Source organism: Pan troglodytes, chromosome 11 (assembly GCF_028858775.2).
Source record: "Pan troglodytes isolate AG18354 chromosome 11, NHGRI_mPanTro3-v2.0_pri, whole genome shotgun sequence".
Taxonomy (NCBI): domain Eukaryota; kingdom Metazoa; phylum Chordata; class Mammalia; order Primates; family Hominidae; genus Pan; species Pan troglodytes.
The window spans coordinates 51,827,385-51,843,101 of NC_072409.2; positions in this window are offsets into that span (position 1 = coordinate 51,827,385).

A 15,717-nucleotide genomic window follows, 5' to 3' on the forward strand; every position below is an offset into this window, starting at 1 on the left:
ACAGAGGCCAGGGTGTCTGTCACTGAGCTGTGTGCAGAAACCCAAGTGCCCAGCATGCATGGCACCGCTCTCCCCCTCAGGCTGAGAAGTAGGCTTTGCCATTGCCTGGAGCCATAATCTCGTGCACCCTGCTCCACTGTCCTGCTGACCTGCTCAGCCACTGACTGCCTGTTCCTCTCTCTTAACCTCAGCCAATGCCATCCCACCTCAGCCAACAGCCCTGGCGAGGCCTTCCTCCTCTCGTTATCTGCAGGGTGCACAAGCCTCAGCTGAAGCCTGGAGAAACTGGAAGAATGGATGGGGAATAAAGGAGGTGTAAGAAGCTAGGGTGGGGAGCAGAGTTGAGAAACAGACTGAGGCTGTTCCTGGGGAACAGGAGCAACAGGAGAGAGGACATGACGAAGCCCCTTGGTTCCAGAGTGCTGCGGAATAACAAAGGGTTAAGCCATTTGCATTACTGTATTTGTGTGCAGGCCTCAGAGGGCCCCCGGAGCCGCTCTTGGGTGGTCCAGTACAGTCTCAGGCAGCAACCTATTAGTGGTAACTCGGCGTGATTTATGCAGCTGTCAAGCTGCCTTCACCAGGACAAGTGAATTGCGGGCACCGGCCGGCAGCCCGTGCTCCTTCCGAGAGGGTAAGTAAATGAAGGCCAAAGAGAAAGAAAACAGCCCAAGGTGCCACCCCTGGTCCTCTGGGTCTTCTAATAACGAGTCCCCTCTATAGAATAACATCCAGCTTCTCACAGGAGACTGCTCTTACAGAGCCCCACTGTCTGTCGCAGACCGCTGGGAGCGGCCGCTTCATGGCCCGGCCAGGCCAGGAGGGCAGGGAGTGCTGGCTAGGAGCCACCCACCACGGATGGAATGGGAGACACTAGGCTGAAAGACAGCAGGACTCTCGGGCCATCCAGCTAGAGTGGAATGGCATGGACACTGGGCCTCTATTTTAGGCCTGAGAGTGATGGGGCAATGCTGGGGCATGGACTGTCCTCCTGCAGCCAACGGAAGCGCTGTCATGCACAGATGCCACCCACGAGGTCCTGAGGCTGCTGTACTCAAAAGGTACAAAGCCTTGCTGTGCCAGGCCTCCTCCAGCAACCGCCACACCTCATTTACCATTCCCTATGGACGGGTCGACCGGCGGGCTCAGGCCTGTAAGCATCTTGCGGCTGCGCTGGGAATGCTGTGAGGGCAGAATTCATTTCCAAGTTGGGTATGAGAGCCTGGTCTAAGCATCTGATGTTCCTGATGTTGATCCCCTCCTTAGGCTGGGGACCTTCCCGGGGTTAGTTCTTTCATAACACACACACATGCATGCATCCCTACATATACACCTGTTACCCTCAGAGGGTACCAAGGAGTGGGCTGCCTGTCTCTTTCAGTGTTTGATTGACAGTGGAGTAGCCAGAGACATGTGCAAAATTTTAGAGGCCTGGGGGAGTGAGTGTGTGTGTGTGTGTGTGTGTGTGTGTATGAGAGAGAGAGAGAGAGAAGCCAACAGCAAGACTTCACTTTTTAATAACATCACGGATTTCTTTCATGGTCCCCTTTTCTCCCCCAGCCAACTGGCATGTGGTGTATTGTGTTTGTGGCATGGCAGTGGAAGGCAGGTGTTTCACATTGAATTTGATTCCCAGCCAGGACATTTCAGAGGTTGGGGGTGTGGGGGATGCAGAGACAGATTCCTGGTTGTTGCTGAAACTCAGGAATAAGAGAAATGAGCTGAGCGCTTTCAGCAAATGATAACCCTGAACTACATTTTATTCCCTCCTTTCTCATTTAATACCTTTGCCTGCTCTTGCCTCTGTAGGATCCTTCACTCCAGAATGGGGGTGCCCTGAGGAAGAAGTCTCTTCGCTGGACTTAGACACAGGTGGCACCAGCAGCTGCATGTTCCCTGAGTTTCTTGACTTGGCAAGAGGTCTGCGAATTTAGTCTTTTAACAGTCCTTTCAGCACAGGCAGGAGGGGACAATGGGCATTTTTAATAGGCTTCCTGTTTGTTCAGATAGGAAGCTGCTAAGGCCTCAGTTCGAAAGGGTGCCTGGAGGCAAATGTGCCAACTCGCCCTCCAAGCACCTGATTGCTCCCTATTTGCAAGAAACCTTGAGTGCCCATTCAACCGGAAGTTTGAAAGTTTGACAGTTTAGTTCGGGGCATGGCAGGGCTTGTACTTACCATTGCCAGGGGCCTTTTAAGGGCCCTTGCACCCTTCTGTTTTCCAGGGCACCATTCTTCTGCTCTGGTTCTGAGAATAAAGGGAACAGCTGCACTGGAAGTCAGGACTATAGCAAGCTTGGCCAACAGGCCTGTTACAATTCCCATCTCAGCCCTCTCGCCCACACCACCACGTCCGGTCATTATACACAGCGCTTGCTTCCTTGAGTTTGCTTCTATTTTCAAATCTAAAATGCAGAACTTCTATGTTATCCTCCAGAGACCTGTGAGAGCCTCCCTCATTGGACTCTCTCGCACCACATCACACCCTATTTGGGTTCACACAATACAAGGAGCCTTTGGGGGATTTGTTTTCTGGACAGTTTCCCCAGAGACACCAAGCAGAGAAAATCACGGAAGTGGAAAGGGTTTTTTCCATTTTCAGTTGCTCTTTAGAAAAAAAAAAAAAGGCCAGAGACAGAGGCACAAACCGTTGTTGTTGCTTTTCAGGCACACTCTGTGGGTGAGGCCATGCCTGGATGTAACAGTGGAGGGAGCCCAGAGTGATTTTTTTTTCTGTAACATTTCACATTTAAGGCCCTTTCTAACAACATAGGGGTTACTTTCTTTTCCATAAAGTTGAGAAAAGGTTAAATTTCACACCCATCATGCACTGTCTTCTGCAGGAGCTGTGAAGTCAGGCCAACTTCTTCACTGTTCCTACACATCTCAACCCCATCAAGCCTCATCCAGGTCACTGTAACAGCTTCCCAGAAATCCACTGACATGGTTTGGCTGTGTCCCCACCCAAATCTCACTTTGAATTGTAATAATCCCCACGTGTCAAAAGCAGGGCCAGATGGAGATAATTGGATCATGGGAGCAGTTTCCCCCATACTGTTCTCATGGTAGTGAATATGTCTCATGAGATCTGATGGCTTTATAAATGGGAGTGCCCCCACACAAGCTCTGTCTTGCCTGCTGCCATGTAAGACATGCCTTGCTTCTTCTTTGCTTTCTGCCATGATTGCGAGGCCTCCCTAGCCATGTAGAATCTGAGTCAATTAAACCTATTTCCCTTACAAATTACAAATTACCCAGTCTTGGGTATGTCTTTATTAGCAGCATGAGAACAGACTAATACATCCACCCTTCCTGCCTTTACCATGATCATCTTCTTAAAATACAAGCCAGATCTCACTTCCTCTAAAATCTTCACTAGCGCTCCCTCTGCCTAAGCCTCAAACTTGAGAGTGGTATCAAAAGCCCTCAACAGGATAAATCTATGCAGTGTCTTTTTCTATCTGCTCCCTGCAGAAGATATAGGTGATATGTGATAATTTGGAATGGCCAGGAGGCAAGCACAAAAATAAGATTAAAAATGTGTAGATTTGATTAGGGCTAATACTTGTGGAAGACAAAATGAGTTGGAGAAGGCTGGAAGAACCAAGGCTATGATGGCAGTTTGACCCCCAAGTGAAGGAGAGAGGGATGGGAAAGTCTGCTAGAAATGTCTCAGACTACTGGAGAATCTAAGACAATTGCAGCAAGGCCTTTGGGGAACAATGACAGCCAACAAAAAAGTTCCATGGCTCCTAGGAATGGGCCAGTCTTAGTATCCCTGTCTCACTCTGTCACTGGCCAGGAGCAGGCTGTGGGAAATACATGTGGCCTTGGAGAAACCCAATGTGTATTTCAGAGAGCAGCCATTGGGGCCCTAGGTCCATACACTCCCTGGAGTGATTCCATCTGTCTGTGCATCTGCTTATGCCTTTTTCCTTGCCTGTCATACTTTTATTCCAATTCTACTCATCTTTCAAGACTCAACTCAAGTGCCGTCTTCTCCATGAAGCCTTTCATCTACAGTGATGATACTTTACCTGCCCCTCTATTATAGCATCCCTTAATTAGAACTCAGTGCTTGCAAGTCTCTCTCCTCTCTGTCCTTGAGAACAGCCACTATTTCACTGATTTGCACATGAAAAATTCTGGCACTATGGATCACATCTATTCATTTATTTATCTATTTGACCAAAATTTATTACTTGTTTATTACTGTGTGCCACATACTGTAATGGGCTCTGTTAGTTGAACCACATGTAAGACAGAGAAGGAGCTTACTTTCCAATCTCGTTCAACAAATGAAGGAAAAAATAGTAAAGGAATAAAGGAAGAGGGAAAATATCCTGATATAAACATGTTCCAAGGGGCACTGCTACAGGAAAGATTAAAGGAGGTAGAAATTATTCTAGGCACTGAAATGTTATAATTGAAGTCAAACTTGGATGAGGGCAAGATGATACTAATAATTTGGTGGTTCTGAGGTTGGATGTCAAGTCAAACAAAAGACTAAATCTTGAGAGCTCTCTTTTAAGAGTTGAGTCAAATCCTTATGTAATAAATGATACAATGCCAATTTTTTTTTAAGTTCAAAAGACATGACTCTCATACAAATACAAAGTAAGCACATGTCAGTGATTATTTAACTCATTGGGGAGGGAACTAGCAGGATGACAACGCAGGGAGTCAGAGCAGTAAGCTAAAGTGGATATGACATCTGCCTCAAGGGACAGGGAAGAAAGGGGAGGGTGCTGGGTTGAGAGTAGCTAGTATTCGGGTTTGCAAAAATACACATCAGTACATGAGGTCTTTGGATACCTAAGTTAGGGAGCTGAAGCTGAGACCCCCACAAAAGTTGATAGTCTCAAAGGGCTGCAACCCAGTGAAAGAAAGATATGCAAACTTCAACGACCCCACTAGCCCAGCAAAATTACCAGGAAGTTTATATCCGTAATGGTTCAAATGGGCAAAAAAATCCTCTGTGCCAGTATCTTGCTCTAGTTTAAATCTTTTATTTTAACTTTGCACATGGGATATATAGTCTCAAGTCCAAGCCAAGAAATTAACAAAGAAACATAAAGCAAAAGCTCTTTGAAACACATCTTCCATTAAGACTTACAAAGTGCTTGAGAAAACAATCCACCAAGGATGAAAAGTGGTAGACAGAGCAGGATGATTAACTCATCAAGGGCTTCAGATAACAGAAAAGCAATGTTATATAAACTGTAAAGGAAGTAGGTTTGAAGTATTAAAAATATAAGGAAAGAATTAGATTCCATGAAATGAAGTCTAAGTGAACAGGCGGATATAAAAAAGAACCACATGAAACTTCTATAAATGGAAAATATTTTTATTAAAATTAAAAAGTGAATGTGCAGTTTAAACAGCAGATTATGTAAGACAAATTTGAAAAAATTATCCAGAATACAATACAGAAAAATAATGCCATATAAAATATAAAACAAGTTAAGAAACATGGAGGATACTTGAGCTGGTCCAACACATGACTAGTAGGAATAGAGACAATATTCAAAGAAATAATGTCCAAGAGCTTTCTCACACAGATGAAAGATATACATCCCCAGATTTAATAAGCATAAATCCTAAGCAGAATAAATAAAACCAACACCTAGAACAGTACATTAAAACTGCAAAACACCAATCTTAAAGAGAAATTATTTAAAGCAACTAAAGAGAAAAGAGAGATTACCTGCAAAGAGAAAATGAAGAATAACTAACATAATTAAACTGCTGCAATAGAAGCCATGAGACAGTGGAATATTGTGAAAATCCTGAGAGACAGAAGTGTTCACCCTGAAATTCTATATTCAGATAATTTTTTTTTTTTTTTGAGATGGAGTCTCGCTTTGTTGCCCAGGCTGGAGTGCAGTGGAGCTATCTCAGCTCACTGCAGCCTCTGCCTCCCGGGTTGAAGCGATTCTCCTGCCTCAGCCTCCAGAGAAGCTGGGATTACAGATGCCCACCACACCTGGCAAATTTTGTATTTTTAGTAGAGATGGGACTTCTCCATGTTGGTCTCAAACTCCTGACCCCAGGTGTTCCACCCACCTCGGCCTCCAAAAGTGCTAGGATTACAGGCATGAGTAACTGCACCCAGCTGAAATTTTCTACTTTATTCTTTAACCAAGAACACAAAAAGACATTTCTGCCAGGTAAATGCTGACATAATTTATAATTCACAGATCTGCACTGAAAAACACTTAAAAGGATGTGCTGGCAGGGTGCACTGGCTCACACCTGTAATCCCAGCACTCTGGGAGGCCGAGGCAGGCAGATCACCTGAGGTCAGGAGTTCCAGACCAGCTTGACCAACATGAAGAAACCCTGTCTCTACTAAAAATACAAAATTAGCCAGGCGTGGTGGTGCATGTCTGTAAACCCAGCTACTCGGGAGGCTGAGGCAGGAGAATCTCTTGAACCCAGTAGGCGGAGGTTGTGGTGAGCCAAGATGGCACCACTGCACTCCAGCCTGGGGAACAAGAGCAAAACTCCATCTCAAAAAAGAAAAAAAAGGATGTGTGTTGTAAGAGGACAGGTTATGCCAAAGGAAAGATGCAAATACAAGAGCCGAGGATCCACCAATATGGTGCTTAAAATTTAAATCTAAATAAACGTTAGCTGTAAAATTAATAGCAAAATTAATGAGTCACTTAGAATAGTTTAAACCTAGATGGATTTAAAGTACTTAACAAAAATAACATGCGAACCATTGGGGGATGGCAAGATTAAGATCTTTATTGTATTGTTCAAACAGAGGCTAGACCCAATAGATCTTAACAAAGATGTATATTAAAATTTAAGGGTCCTAAATACAATGTGGTATCCTGTATTAAATCTTGGAACAGAAAAAGGGCACTAGTGGAAAAACTTGTAAAATCCAGAGATCATCTGGAGTTTAATTAATAGTAATGCTAATGCATCAGTGTTGTGGGTGATTGTTTTTGTTTTCCACAAATGCAACATGGTATCAATGTATAAGATGTCATGGTAAATAAGATGTTAACATAGAAAATGGTGAGAGGTAGAAAAAACTCTCTATTCTATATTTGTAACTTTTCTGTAAATCAAATTATTGCAGAATAAAAACTTTACTAAAATACAAATAAAATTTATAAATGTAAAGATAACCAATAAAGACTGAAATGATAAAGTATTACCTCCAAATTTGTAGAGAGTAGAGGGAAATTGTATTAGTCAGAGTTCTCTAGAGGGACAGAACTAATAGGATAGGTGTATATATGAGAGGGAGTTTATTAAGGAGAATTGACTCACACGATCACAAGGTAAAGTCCCACGATAGGCCGTCTGCAAGTTGAGGAGCAAGGAAGCCAGTAGTGACTCAGTCCAAGTCCCAAAACCTCAAAAGTAAGGAGGCTGCGAGTGCAGCCTTCAGCCTGTGGCCAAAGGTCTGAGAGCCCCTGGCAAACCACTGGTGTAAGTCCAAGAGTCCAATAGCAGAAGAACTTGGAATCTGATGTTAGAAGGGAGGAAGCATCCAACATGGGAGAAAGATGAAGGCCAGAAGACTCAGCAAATCAGCTTCTTCCACCTTCTTCTGCCTGCTTTTTCTGGCTTCACTGGCAGCCGATTGGATGGTGCCCACCCACATTATGGGTGGGTCTTCCTGAAGGTGGGTCTTCCCCTCCCATTCCACTGATTCAAATGTTAATCTCTTCTGGCAACACCCAGAAACACCCAGAAACAATACTTTGCAACCTTCAATCCAATCAATTTGACATAATATTAACCATCACAGAAATATAGAGAAATCTTGAGAGAATAGAATAGAAGATAAGAAAAAAGAAAAAGAAAGGTATTTATCATAAGTAGAAAGCAATGAATTTAAGTATCACAAAGGGGGCTCGAAAAAGATAAAAGCAGAAATTTATGAATTATAAAATAATAAAAAAGATAAGCTAATTAAAAGCATGAAGATATATTAATAATTCCTTAATTTAGAAAGAAAGGGAGAAAGAGAGAAAAAAGAGAAAGAAAAGAAAGTGCAAGAAAGAAGTAAATCATCAGGTAAACAAACTTTTTAAAAGAGAAAAACAAAATCAGAAAATAACTACAGATATAGAGGAAACTAAAAAGACTATGAGAGCCCTCACTCAGCTGTATGTAAATCAACTGTCTACGAAGACCTAGGTGACAGGATTTTTCTTTTGCCCGTTTGATCCTCCCTCTGCCCTTGTCCTGCCTGCTGTGTGTCAGGTTGAACTATATGGGCCACATCAACCCCTCTGGTTTCCAGTTGCTTCGGGTTCAGCCAAGGGGAAGGTGTGAGAGGGGAGCAACAAGGAGGGAGGGACTGTTTCCCAGTCCCCTCCCAGTGAGCTGCTGTGGACGACTCCCTCACTCCACACAAGGGCACAGCTCCCCTGGAAATCCTCTCCTGCAGCTGTTCTCCTAGGTTCCCAAAACAGTTTACTCTCCTCTTCCCAGCAGATAACACCTTTCCAGGTTGACTTTCCTTCATCCTGCCCACAATTTTGTGAATTGTCATTTTATTAAACTCTCTTGCATTGACCCTTTTGAGGTTCTCTATTGGGACCTTGCCTAGATAACTTTTAGATGAAATAGAAATGGCCAAGAATGACAGAGAAAATGTGCAGAAAATGTAAATCAATCAAAAGCCATAGCAGAAATTGAGAAAATTATCAAAGAATTAAATTCCCTCATCCCATCTGCCTCAAAAGTGTCAAGGGTGTATGGGGGCCAAAAGGGAGGACAAGGGGGGAGTTGGAATGTCTTTGTATTATTGACATAGAAGATATTACAAGTTATTGACAAACTGGATGTGAAAGAAGAGGACGTGAGCAAGCCTAATACATGAGGAAGTGCGGCATCTTGTGCCTCTTCTCTTGTCTCATGTATCATAACTCTACTTAGCTTCTTCTTATATTAGCGGAAGAATAATCTGTTAAAATGGCAATGGAGAAAATTCCAAGCCCCAAGTGTTACAGCTAGTCAGGCATGAGCAGGGTAGGAGAGGGTTCCCCCAAGACCCCACCCAAACCAGGAATGTCAGGTGACCATCAGGTGATGGTCATGCAGCTGTTACCTGTCTCTCTTAAATAATCATTGGTCACAGCCAGCACCAGGGAAAGGCAGTCTCCCAATGGATGGAAACACCTGAAACTAATTATCAGCAGCTTCCCAATAAGATCTCAGGAGTTGGGCGAAATGAGATCCTATTGGGTCTCATGACATGGGTCAAGTATGCACATTGAGAAGCAAAATGGCAGAGTTTAACTGGCATATGACCTTCTAGAAACATTTGACTGGTAAGGGAAGAAAGCCTCAAATGAGCATGTGCACAACTCCAGTAAACACACTACACATGCTCCCCTCCCAAGTGCTGGCAGGCCATTGCTCATGCAGATGGCCTACTGCAAGGGAAGAATCATGAGAGAAGGGACACAAGACCCCAGAAGTATGCCAATGTATAAAACCCTAAGTCACAAGGTCAAACTGCACACTTGATCTCACAAGTCTCCCACTTGGCCCTCTTCCAAATGTACTTTACTTCCTTTCATTTCTGCTCTCAAACTTTTTAATAAACTTTCACTCCTGCTCTAAAACTTGCCTTCATCTCTCCTTCTGCCTTAGGCCCCTCAGTCAAATTCTTTCTTCTGAGGCGGCAAGAATTGAGTTTGCTGCAGACCTGTACAGATTTGCCACCGCTAACACAAGTTAGCATTGCTTTGATCACTGCTGTTAGAGTCAAGAGTATAATTTCTTCCTTTAGAGGACTGGAGTGTTGATCACATTTGGAGTAGAGTGCCAAAGGCAGAATTTCCCAAAGGATGCTCCATACAACATTGTTCCATGAAATTGTTCATGAAAAAATGTTCTGTGTTTGCAGGAGATGCCAGGGTGCTTTGCCCAGATTCCCTCCTCGGGACTGATGCACCCATCTCCCAGCTGTTGAGACCCACAGCAGCACCCCTGTCTTGGAACTGCCTTCAGCATAGGGAACCGCTTCAAAGAGGGGGCAACCAGCAGCCAATGATGCTGATGCAGGAATACAAAAGCCCAGCCTCCTTGCCCAAATTCAGAACACCCTGAAGGCCCCATCCCAGTTCTAGAGCTCCTGGTAGCATCAGTGGAGGACTCAATTGCAGCTGTGTGGCAGCTCAGCTTCTACCTCTGCCCAATCTTGCCTTCCTCGCTTCCACACAGACATGACTTCCCAAGGACATTCCCCAATAAATATTCTTCATGCAATTCTCCATCACAGTTTCTGTTTTCAGGAAACCCAATCTAAGACAATGAATAAATGCATCTGGGAAGCAAACCGTACCTTCTACCACCAATAATCTGCAGTGTTTCAAGACGTATATTAGGATATCAAGATCTCTGAGATGTCCCATTGTACAAAATTTGGATTTGCTTGACCCAGCAATTATCACATGTGTTTGCCCACAGAATCTTTTTTAAATGCATACTAATACCCCGTGGAACATGTTTTGGAAATACTGATTAAAAGATCAGAGAAATCAATAAGTTATGAATCAATTTGCAGGTAAGCAATGTTTTCTTTTTTTTTTTTTTTTTTTAAGTTTTGGAAAAAGCTAATTGAAAAACCAAGAGATTGGTCTCTACCTGTAATCACGAAGAGTCCCTCCAGGATGGTAGGGCATCATCAAGTATTGGAAAGAGCCTGGGAACTGGTTAAATCCCACTCTGTATGTCCTGGCTATGTGGTCTTGATCTAGTGAGTCCCTTATATCTACCGTACAGGGTTAATGTAAGAGGAAGAGATTTGTAAATAAATAGAGGTAATGCATGCAACTGATAGAGACTATAAAAGCATAGAGATAATATAAAGTAATCAATAAAATTAGAAATTAGAATTTTTCTAGTAATTCTTTCTTACTGCCTGTGTTGTTTTCTCTATTCTTTATTCTCACTCTTCTCTAAATGATTGTATTAACTATGAATAATGAAAAAGACATAGAACATTTACAAGATTATAATAGAGAAAAACACAGGACCCAAATTCTCTCAAAATTTCACTGTCACTTTGGTCACTATGGACTTACATAAAGACTATGATGCATTGATTCACTTGGCCCCAAAAAGGAGATGCTAGAGCTTTGGTCTTCTATCTATGATGCCATATTTAAGAGTATGACATTTATCCATGGTCATACTCTTAAAATGAAAATACATTAAGAGAAGAAAACAATTAACATAGTGAAGAGACAACTCAGAATGGGAAAAATATTTGTAAACATACATCTGATAAGGGGCTAATATCCAAAATACATAAGAACTCAAACAACTCAATAGCAAGAAAATAACCCAATTTTTTAGAAAAACGGACAAAGGAGTTGAACAGACATTTCTCAAAAGAAATAGAAATAGCAAACAGATATATATGAAAAATGTTCAAAATCTCTAATCATCAGAGAAATGTGAATTAAAATTGCAATGAGATATCACCTCATACCTTTTGGAATAGCTATTATCAAAAAGACAAATGATAAGTATTGGTGAGGATGTGGAGAAAAGGGGACCCTGCATACCACTGGTGGGAATGTAAATTAGTACAGCCATTTTGGAAAATAGTATGAAGGTTGATATGGTTAGACTCTGTGTCCCCACTCAAATCTCATCTTGAATTGTAATCCCTGTAATCCCCATGTGTCAAGGCAGAGACCCGGTGGAGGTAACTGAATCATGGGGACAGTTTCCCCCAAGCTGTTCGCATGATAGTGAGTGAGTTCTCACAAGATCTCATGGTTTTATATGGAGCTCTTTCCCCTTCACTCAGCACTTCTCCTTCCTGCCGTCTTGTGAAGAAGGTGCCTTGCTTCCCCTTTGTCTTCTGCCATAATTGTAAGTGTCCAGAGGCCTCTCCAGCTATGCTGAACTGTGAGTCAATTAAACCTCCTTCCTTTATAAATTACCCAGTCTCGAGCAGTTCTGTATAGCAGTATGAAAACAGGCTAATATAGTAAATACAGTAAATTGGTACCAAGGTAGTGGGCCACTGCTATAAAGATACCTGAAAATGTGGGAGCAACTTTGGAACTGGATAACAGGCAGAGGTTGGAACAGTTTGGAGGACTCAGAAGAAGACAGAAAAATGTGGAAAAGTTTGCAACTTCATAGAGACTTGTTGAATGGCTTTGACCAAGTGGACAATGAACTCCAGGCTGAGGTGGTCTCAGATGGAGACAAGAAACTTACGGGGAACTGGAGCAAAGTTGACTCTCACTATGCTTTAGCAACGAGAGGGGACTGTACCCTACAAAGCACAGGGGCTGAGCTTCCCAAGGCCGTGGGAGCCCACTTCTTGCATCGGCATGCCCTGGATGTGAGACATGGAGTCAAAGGAGATCATTTTGGAGCTTTAATATTTGACTGCCCAGCTGGGTTTTGGACTTGCATTGGGCCTGTAGCCTCTTTGTTTTGGCCAGTTTATCCCATTTGGAGTGGGTGTATTTACCAATGCCTGTACCCCCATTGTATCTAGGAAGTAACTTATGTTCTTTTGATTTTACAGATTCATAGGCAAAAGGGACTTGCCTTGTCTCAGATGAAACTTTGGGCTTGGACTTTTGGGTTAATGCTGGAAAAAATTAAGACTTTGGGGGACTGTTGGGAAGGCATGATAGGTTCTGAAATGTGAAAGAGACATGAGATTTGGGAGGTGTCAGGAGTGAAATGATATGGTTAGGCTTTATTTCCCCACCCAAATCTCATCTTGAATTGCAATCCCCATAATCCCCACATGTCAATGGAGAGATGAGGTGGAGTAATTGCATCATGAGAGTGGTTTCTCCCATGCTATTCTCATGATAACATGTGAGTTCTCATGAGATCTGATGGTTTTATAAGGGGCTCTTCCCCTTTCACTCAGCACTTCTCCTTCCTGCCACCTTGTGAAGAAGATTCTTTACTTCCCCTTTGCCTTCTGCCATGATTCTAAGTATCCTGAGGCCTCCCCAGCCATGCTGAACTGTGAGTCAATTAAACCTCTGTCCTTTATAAATTACCCAGTCTCAGGCAGTTCTTTACAGCAGTATGAAAATGGACTAATACAGAGGTTCCTCAAAAAACTAAATGTAGAATTGCCATATGATACAATAACTCCACTTCTAGATATATAGCCAAAAGAATTGAAATCTGTATGTTGAAGAGCTATCTGCACTCCCAGTTCATTTCAGCATTATTTACAATAGTCAAGATATGGAAGCAACCCAAGTGTTCATCAATGGATAAAGAAACTGTTTTGTCTATACACAATGGAATACTATAAAGCCTTTAAAAAGAAAGAAATTCTGTCATTCTTGACAATGCAGATGGAACGGGAGGACATTAGGCTAAGCCAGGCACAGAAAGACATATACAGTATGATCCCTTTTATATATGGGATCTAAAAAAGTCCATGTCATAGAAAGAGAGAGGGGAAAGGTAGTTACCAGAGATCGACAGAGGGGGAAGAATGAGGAAAAAGAAAATGTTGATCAAAGAATGCAAAATGTCAGTACTGGAAAAATAAGTTTTAGTCATCTATTGCACTACATGGTGACCACAGCTGATAATAATGTATTATATATCACAAAATTGCTTAAAAATGGATTTTTAACGTTCTCCCCACAAAAAAAAGAGAGTTGGTAAGGTGAGGGATATCAGGTTAATCATCCGTATTGACTCTTTCTGCAATGTGTAAAATATCACATTGTACCCCATAAAAATACACCATTATTATTTGTCAATTAAAAACAAAATAAAGTAAGGTGAGTCTTGTAGACAGAAAAAAATTGAAATATTTTGGGACTGGGTTTGTTGCAAATTGATCCTGTGTTCCTTTTAGGACCCATGAATGAATGAATGAATGAATGAATGAATGAACGAATGAATGAATGAACGAACGAACAAATAGATGATACAGGACATCAGGAGAAGACCTGGAGAGAACAAATCCCCAAGAAGTCCTTGCTGTGGCCTCTAAACTGGGAAATATTACCAACTGTGTGCAACTGGTTATTTCACTTTAGTTTTGATATTGAACCAAAAGGTTTGCGTTTTCATTCCTCTTCATTCTTTTTTTTTTTTACTTTTTCTCATCTTTTTAAAGAATTTTCTGGCAAAGTCCAGCCCTTCCAGTCAAGCCTAGATTTGGTTGGGGAGTTGCTCACAGACAGAAAAATAGACCACACAGAGGCGCCGATACAGGATTAACATTTGGCTCTCCTCTTCTCTTACGTCTTTTTTTTTTCTTTTCTGTTTAAGCTCATAGATGATTTCAGCTCTCACTAGAATCTTTACTGAAAGTCAGTACAGTTACACATATGGTGAAGCTCAAAGCAGCCAGTTTTGCCATTTGTTCACACTCCTTGGAAAAAGACTAACATGACCTCCCTCATCTCACCGTATGGAGAGCTGCCTCACACGCATCACCCATGGCTCCCAATGCAGTACCGTGCACATTTTATCCCTGAGATGACACCTATGAGGTAGCATGTCATCTCTTTTTATCTAGGGCACAGATTCTAAAAGTTTCATGAAACTGAGACCAAGATACCATGGCTAATCCAGCTCCACTAGAGAGTACAACACTCACTTTCTCCTCTGAGGCCAATTTTCCTCATAAAACCAAATGAAGCCTCATAAAATAATTTCCTCCGGTGACAAAAAAGTAGCATCACCATAACACACACATAAATCTGGTGCGCCCACCTTTTTAAATCACTTCCTATGATATAAAAGGCAGTACTTTTTTTTAAACCACCTCCTGTCTCTCCAATATGTTTACAGTCTGAGTCATGTCACCCAGTGGTATACACAGTAATAAAACATGTAAGAAGAAAAAAATGGAAGATGAAAGCTTCTTCATCTCTGGGGTGTTTCTCTCTGAAAATCTTGCTTTCCCTGTCTGGGAAGTCACTCCTCCACTGAGCCACCTCATGTTTACAACCCGGTGATGAGAACATAAAGTCTAGACTCCTAAGTCATTTCACATTTCAACTCTGTTTGAAATGCTTTCCTGTTTGCCAGAAACTGATTTTGATCTCTCTTCTTCTAATTATTCCAGTCTGAAGTCAGAGAGAAATAAAAATGACCCCAGGAATCCTGTCATTCATAGAGAGAGATAGACACTCTTGTTTATTTGTTAATTTTCATATTTTTTCCTGTCCCGTACTTTCTCCCCAGTGTTTAGATCTCCCTTGAAAGGGCTTCATATTTTACTAAGCAAAATTATTTTCTATTTTACTACAGTTCCATTTTTTAAACACTTTAAAAGATGGGTTTTTGCTAAAGTAGGCTAAAAGAACTTATTCCTGTTGAGTTCGGTGTTCCTTAAAAAATAAATGCAAACCACAGGGTCATGAAATCAATACAATCTAAAGGGGAAAAGACCTAGGTAGCTAGGTCCATTCCAATCCCTTCCTGCTCCATGACACTACATGTGTCTGTGTTGGTTAGCAAGCCATAACCTGTCAAAGAGGAAGGAATCCCAGCACACACGGACCTGACTTCTCTCTGTGTCCCATACCTGCCCCTTTCCCACGTGCTGTAGGCTTTCCTTGCCTCTAAGCACTGCTCTGTGCCAAGCTCCTGCTCAGTGCTTTGACTCTGTAGCTCCTAAGGGAGAGCTGGGCAGCATCCCTCCCATCCCCCAGAGTGGGGACTCCTTGACTTCTCTTCCTGCACCCAGCACATCTAACCATGGCTCTCACAGA